The sequence below is a fragment of the Chrysemys picta genome, unplaced genomic scaffold (genome assembly GCF_011386835.1).
Source record: "Chrysemys picta bellii isolate R12L10 unplaced genomic scaffold, ASM1138683v2 scaf848, whole genome shotgun sequence".
NCBI classification, from domain to species: domain Eukaryota; kingdom Metazoa; phylum Chordata; order Testudines; family Emydidae; genus Chrysemys; species Chrysemys picta.
This window is the reverse complement of record NW_027053555.1, coordinates 15,140-22,791: the sequence shown is the minus strand read 5'-3', so window position 1 is coordinate 22,791 and position 7,652 is coordinate 15,140. Positions and strand designations below refer to the sequence as shown.

The 7,652-nt window shown below is 51.4% G+C and overlaps 1 long non-coding RNA gene across 1 annotated transcript; it reads right to left on the bottom strand.

Annotated features, from left to right (window-relative positions):
• Positions 1–645: 645 nt before the first annotated feature.
• On the bottom strand, positions 646–3,492 carry LOC135979436 (uncharacterized). Its single transcript, XR_010596748.1, has 4 exons — positions 2,839–3,492; positions 2,684–2,741; positions 2,089–2,193; positions 646–1,970 (listed from the first exon to the last, which is right to left on the bottom strand). It is a non-coding gene; the product is annotated as an uncharacterized LOC135979436 (long non-coding RNA).
• Positions 3,493–7,652: the final 4,160 nt, after the last annotated feature.

The window sequence follows — 7,652 nt, the reverse complement described above, 5'->3', positions numbered from 1 at the left end:
CTAAGCATTGTCTCTTTTTATGGAGGATTTGACTACCGCAGATAGAATTTAAACCTCTACGAGCGCCCCCACCCCTGTTTTTTACAACTGTCACAATGAGGCGCAATGTCCCATCGAGATGCAGCTCTCTATTGCTCTGTAGCAGCTTTGAGGCCTGAGTTAAGAAATCCTCAGCAGACAGCTCATCACTAGTTCTTCTGACTGAAAACAAAGGGTTAGTTAAATTTCAGCTCTCTAAACGTAACTGAACATAATCATCATAATCACCATTAACGTCATCTAGAACTAACTGTATTCCCCTGTGTATGGCTTCAACAACCTGCTGAGCTGAATTCATTCACTCAGGATTGACAAAACAAAATTCCTCACACTACACCGACCCCCCAAATCTAGGTAATTCACGTTGCCAACTTCTCACTCTCTCCATATACACCTCTGCATTTTCAGGGTTACTTGGGGGTTCCTCTATGGGACCGTCAGCGGCATCTTCTACATCAGATGCTATTTGAGAGTCAGACTCCGAGGGGCCTCCGTGAGGGTCATCAGGAGGAGACGGGGACCTTCTAGAGAGCCCTCTGGGGAATTTTCTAAATCAGACTCTGTGTGAGAGTCGGGTTCCACCTCCCCATTTTCAGACAAGCCAGTTTGAGAGCCTCCAGTAGGGGGCATCTCTTTTTGCTTTTTTCCTCATTACCTCTTTAGCCTTTTTTAAAATTTTTACTGAGACCCTGGCCTGGAACTTTTTGGCCGCCATTTGTTTGTCCACCAAGAGCTGTCCCCCCTTTTGTTTACACCTGAGCTGATGTGTACCCTTGAGGGTGCCCTTTTTACCCAGGCCCCTTTCCATGGCTAGTCACACCTGCTCAGAGCCCCCTTTTGGAAAAATTGAAGTATTTTTCAAAAAGTCACCTGCCAGAGCTTTTGCATTTTTGACGTGGTTTATAGAATCATAGAATCATAGAATATCAGAGTTGGAAGGGACCTCAAGAGGTCATCTAGTCCAACCCCCTGCTCAAAGCAGGACCAATTCCCAGCTAAATCATCCCAGCCAGGGCTTTGTCAAGCCGGGCCTTAAAAACCTCCAAGGAAGGAGACTCCACCACCTCCCTAGGTAACGCATTCCAGTGTTTCACCACCCTCCTAGTGAAATAGTTTTTCCTGATATCCAACCTGGACCTCCCCCACTGCAACTTGAGACCATTGCTCCTTGTTCTGTCATCTGCCACCACTGAGAACAGCTCTCCTTTCTTTTAGACCCCTGAGGATATAGCAACCACCAGTATTCTGAACAAAGCCTCATATTTTCCCCAAATCTTCATCAGTTTTCTGAATGAAGCATCATACTTTTCCCAAATACTAGAATATGGGGGAGTTGTGACGAGCTTATGGTGTTTGGAGAATGGTCTGTCAGACCTTGGTTTTTTATTCACAACCCCTAGAGCGCGTGCTCCAGGTTTGTGAATGTGTGTATTTTTGCTCACGTTCACAACCCCTAGAGCGCGTGCTCCGGGTTTGTGAATGTGAGCGTTTTTGCTCAGTTTTCTCAGGGCTTGGTGTGGCGGTGGCCGCTGAGGAACTGGAGTTGTGTTTGCGTGGTTGGTCTTTACCAGAATCTTTTGTTTTGTCCTTGGGTTTGACGTATATGAGGTTTGGACTGCCCTGATGCTTCATCTGCACTCTCGTGCTCAGGACCACCACCTAGGTGGTCGCCTAGGGCGCTACAATTTGGGGGGCGGCGACCGCGGCGGTATTTCAGCGGCGGGACCTTCCGCCGCCTCTGTGGGGGGGCGGCATTTCGGGGCGGGACCTTCCGCCGCCTAGGGTGGCAGAAAAGCTGGCGGCGCTCCTGCTTGTGCTGTTTTGTGTTAGCGTTGTTAAAGGTCTCAAAGCAGATTCCTGGTTCTTTGGCGGTTCTGGTGGAGGTGTCCCTGTAGCTTCGACTACAGCATTGTCAGGAAAGCTGCCCGTGCCTATGAGGGGGGAGAAAAGACATTTTACAAAACTGAACTTTACCATCTTTCTCACCCACACCTATGGATTTACTTAAAATACAAAACCTCATGAAACAAATAAGCAAAATATATTTACTGGGCTTCATCCATCCATCAGTCATTGATGCTGGTGAATTTTCCTTTTCAGCTGTCTCTTTCCTTTTTCTTCTGAGCTTGTTTACCCTCTCGTGTTTTGACCGTACTGTGAAGCAAACAACATTATAAAACACATGAAACTGTCTTGTAAACTTAAAAAAATAAAATATTCATTAGGGTGTTTTTCTATTTGAAAAGTCACAGCTTTAAAACAAAATCATCCATTTCAGGCTGTACAACAAACACAGGTTTTGAGTTTATTTCTACTGCTTTAAAAAACAAACCCACAAACATTTTTTAAAAAGACATCTCATTTTGCAAAATAAAAACCAAACTGCTTTTAAAATCCATTGAAAATACTTTTCAATAAACCCACATGCATTTAAAAGGCACATGGTTGTTCTGTCCACCACCACCCCGCCCCCACCCCTGCCATGTGTGTTTGGGCCTTCAGGTTAAAGAACAAGCAAACATGTTAAGTTAGGATTACCCCCAAATCCCTATACAACCTGTGTAATACCTGAAGTTTTTTTTTTTTTTTTTTTTTTTTTTAATTTAACAGTATTAAGCACATCTGTAGTTAAAATGGTTTTTACCTTGGCCTGGTGGTGAAATGCAGCTTAAAGTTCCTGGTTCCATGCTAAACAGATCACACTGCAATAAAGCCAGGCACCATTATTTACTAAGACGGCATGGCCAAAGAATGGCATTATAGAATATCTATTTTCAGAGTTAAAAAGAGGGCGCATACCTCCTCTTGCAGTCCAGCAGCAATTCAAGAGCGTTTCTGTTGAAAGAGACAGGCTCCAAGCTCCCTGAGGTTTTTACACCATCCTAACTCTTTGTTTCAAAATAGTCAGCAGGTTGATTGGCTCACCCCTCCCTAGCATTCCCGTTTGTGGTCTGGGCTGGGGGAATAAGTTGTCTGCACAACTGGGCTGCTTTTCTTTTCTTTTTTTTTCTTTTAGTTCAAATACATTTTTCTGTAGGGCCTCTTACAGTACCCATTCCAAGTGGGGGCCCTTTGCAGATCTCAATGAATGTCTTGGGGTTTGTTTTTTATGAAGGCCCCCCCTGGCGCTAAATGTTCTTGGGTTAGGCACAGACATTGCATAGCATAACCTATGGCAATAACAGTGTTTAATAGGATTTCCAAGCACAGCTCAGCACACAGGCCCCGGAGTTTGCAGTTTATAGCCACTGAAGTCCAAGTCACACAGTCATGGTGCCGTTGGGCTGGCGCATCTATGACACAGCCCTCACAATCTTCAAAAAGCTTTTCCCTAAGGCAGTGATTAAGTACAGCATTAACAGCAACGCGTACAATAGTCCGCAGGACTTTTTTTACGCTCACGACATGGCACTGGCTCAGTTAGTTCCATGCCAAGCCTCCTCCTAAACTCCTCATAGCCGTCATCCTCAGAGTCCTCTTCAACAATGTGTATCGGCGTTGAGCAGAACCAAGGTGGGCCCAGTTCATCTTCGCTGCTTGATGCAACGCTGTCCAGGGCCTCCTGCTCCTCTAGAAAGGCATCTTCGAGCTGTCGAGAGATTTTCAGAAAAGAAACAGTGTAAATTCCCACTGCGTGTTTTTAAATTTACACAACCCCCCGCCCCCCGGTTCCTAACCCCATTACACCCCATCATCAACCATCACTTCTTAATCATTCATTTACCTGAGCGATGGCTTTTCCATTCACCTTGTCCTCCGATGACTCCCCCGAGCTGTGTTCGCCTTCCTCCTCCAGGGGGATGGATGACAAGAGGCCACCACGCTCATCGGGGTGTCTCACAAGCAGTTGGGTTTCGGGTTCTGGCGTATCCATCAACGGCTGGGCCAAAGGGCCCTCCTCGGTCGCTCCCTCCTCTTCCACGGAACTGTCGCTGATGTAGCGCTTTCTCCGCGGATGGTCAAAGGCCCTCGGGGCGAAAACAAAGTCCGAAGTTCTCATGGGAGTGATGAAGGAGTCCATGTTTCCACGATTTCTAAAGCATGCATTCCTGGTAAAAGATGGCCTCTTCTGCCCCAGCACTGGGACTTATGGGGTGATGGTGCTGCGCTCTGATTGGCAGAGGGCGCTGGGAGGAGTTTTTAGAGGGGTCACATGACCCTCTTCTGGGCAGGTCACCCCAACCTAGAACACCCCCGATTGGTCAAATCTGCTCTTGGGGCGGTCCTATATGACCGAAACCCATTGCGATTGGTAGAGGGCGGTGGGAAGAGTTCTTAGAGAGGTCACATTATCCACTTCCGGACGGGTCACCCCACCTCGGGACACCCCCAATCGGTCAAATCTGCTCTCGGGGCAATCCTATGTGGCTGAAACCCCTCCTGATTGGTAGAGGGAGGTGGGAGGAATTCTTAGAGGGGTCACATGAACCCGATCCGGATGGGTCACCCCGCCTCGGAACTCCCCCATATTGGTCAAATCTCCCCTCTGGACAGGCCTACGCAGACGAAAACCATTCTGATTGGTAGAGGGAGGTGGGAGGAGTTCTTAGAGGGGTCACATGAACCCCTTCGGGATGGTTCACCCCGCCCTGGAACTCCCTCATATTGGTCAAATCTCCTCTCGGGACAGGCCTACGCGGGTGAAACCCATTCTGATTGGTAGAGGGCAGTGGGAGGAGTTCTTATAGGGGTAACATGACACACTTTGCTTCCGGTCATGTGTCCGCCTTGACACCGGAAGTAATACCCCCCATGTGTGGGTCTTCTGGTGACAAGTGGTCGGGGCTTAAGGGGTCAAGGGGCGGGGTTGACGGTAGGGCTTTATACTACTACCAAACACCCTTGGAGGCCCTTGCCTTCCAAAAGGGTGGCTTTGTAAATTTAGTATCAGGTGTTCTTGAACGAGGGTCCTTGGACATTTGAGACTTCACTGTGTTTTGAAGTTTGGAGAAGGTTTGCCTGAGGCACATTAAGATCCGTTTGAGAACTGGAACTTTGTTCCTTGAAGGGGATGGTGTCCTTGCTCTGGAGGCCTTTTCTGGCTTTGGAGGAGAACCGTCAGGACTCCCAGTTGCTTTCTCCCCGGCTTGTGAAAGCCCTGTTGTACTTGTAGCAATGGACACCATCTTTGGTTGCTTGGTGGGGGCCGTTTTCCCCATTCCATCCTGGGTCTTGCTCCTGTCTGCTGGAAGGAGCCACACCACTGGCAGCTTGTTGTGGTTGGATGACGCTGAGGAGTCTCCTGGAGTCCATTGTTGTGGAATTCCATGGGATCTTCTGGGCAAGTCAGCACCTGCAGAGCCAGCAGGTCTCTTCCGTCGAACCTTACCGCACTTGCAGACTCTGATTGGCGGCTGGTCCCTGGAGAGCTTTGAAGTCACAGTTCCATCGAACCCGTGTGGAGCCGTGATGTCTCGAAGACCATGCAGCTCAGCAGATACTTGTGTCTCCTCCTGAGTTTTCTGACCCTTCTCCTTTCCTGGATGTGCCTTGCGGCACAGCTGGCAGACTGAGACCTGGCCCGCCAAGGGGCGGGAGCTGCTCAACATTTCCATCAGGTGCTTGATCTGCAGGTCGTGCGCAGCCTGCCCAGCAACAAGAGAGTCAAGAATGGATCTTGTCAGCTGCCCAGAGCCTGGTGCCTCTGGGGCAACCTGGTGGCGTTGGGTCTTGGGACGATCTGCCCTGCTCTCACCTGTCTGTGCCCCTGGCCTCAGGCAGGAGCCTTCTCCCGAGATAACCTTCCTCTCCATGTGCAGCTCCAGCGTCTCTTCTGTCCCTTTGGTGCTGCTCACACCGGTAAGGGGCTTTCTCAACTCACTCCCATAAATGTGGAGTGTCGCTGCGATCAACTTCTCTGTTCCTGCGGTCTCTGGAGGTGGCGATGTCAGATCCACCCCTGCTGGCAGAGTGCAGCGATCTGGGTTAGCCTGGTTTCCTTCCGCACTCTCACTCCTGCCCATCTCCATGGTGGTATCTTCCACTGGCGTTGGAGGGCGTGTGGAACAAGAGGAGCTTGTGCTTTGCTTCCCTGTCTGCGATACGCTGCCATGGTCTGGGGTTTCTTTCCCTGTCGAAGCTGCTGCCCCACGATGCTTCCAGGAGTAAGACCTGGCCATTTGCTGCCTTCTGTTGGTGGGTAGGGCATGTACATCCTCCAGCCACCTCTGACAGGGGGCCCTTAGAGGCAACTGAATAGACCGAGCCTTCTTGGAACGCACCTGAAACGGTGACCGGTACGGAGTCACGATGCCCCCGCAGGTAGGGTGAGAGAGCCGGCCTCTCTCCTCTGGGGAAGGAGACATGAACCTCCTCAGGGAATCCTGGATCCTCATGGGCAGTCCCCATCTTTGCTGCACTTGCATCTTTATAATGTGGAACTCCAGCTGCTTTTTAACGTCCCTCGCAAGGAAGAGCAGCTCCACAAGGATGGGAACCACCTCAACCTCGGGCTTTGCCTTCAGGGAGGACAGCTTGGGAACCGGGGGTAGGAAAGTCTGCAGGGATTTCCACTGGGCATCCGGCAAACCCCACTCCTGCTGCAGCTTCTTCCACTGCGTGTGCCAGTCCAACTTCTCCCTGACCTCATCAAGCAGGAAATCGGTCTCCATCTCACTGAATTCCACCCCAGCTCCCTTGGCTGGGACGGTGTGAGGCACCTTTGCCGGGGGCTCTGGGTCCAGGGTGAGCAGCCCCCACTGCATGACGAGATGCTTACGCCTTATGTGGAGTTCGATGGGGTGGGCAGGCTGTTGTCCCATCGTTGGCAATGCCGCTGTCCTGGGCTTGCCTGGCTCCCTAGGGGGGCGGAGTGGCCCAGGCAGGGCAGTCTCTCTCACGAGGGGAGAATCTCTGTGCGACTCTCCCACCATCTTAGGAAACGCCTTCATTTGGATCTCCAGGCATTTCTGAGCCACATGCTCCTGCAGCTTGACCACCACCGTGGGCACAAGCCTTGCCATTATGGCATCAGGGGATGCCATGATCCTGTGGGCCTTTTGGGGCAGGGATCCCGAGAGGCACACACATGGTTCCTGGATCTCCTGGGCATGCTGAGGGCCGGCATCGGATCTCAGGGGCGTTGGGACCTTTGCTGTAAATCCACATTTGGGCCGATCTGTGTTGAATTCCCATTGCCGCTTGGTGTCCCGCTCCCCCAGCAATGGCTCCCCCAGGATGGGGGTTTGTGGAGCTGGAGGCAGAGGAGCTGTGTGGGGTTTCTGGGGGGTGAGGGGTAAGCCCTGCTCGTGCTGGAGTCTCTTTGAGTGCACGTGACAGTCCAGCTCCTCCCGGACTTCAACGCTTAGGAAAAGGCCCCTGCTCATGTTGAACTTCACCCTGGGGTCTCTGTCCGGTGGGCGTAGAGCAGGGGCGTTAGGGATCACCTGGGCCAGCGACTCAGTGGATAGGGTAGGTGCCCCCAGTTGGCTCTGCAGATGCTTCTGTTGGATGTTGAAGTCTGAGCCATGGGCTGACATCTGGTCCAAACCTGTGGTCTGCTCTCGCCGGTCTTGTCTGCTGTGGGCAGGAGGGCTGGGGAGAGGCTGGGCTTGGATGGGATGAGTGGATCCTTCCCAGCCCGCGACAGGCGTGATCTCCCTTGTGCGGCAGAG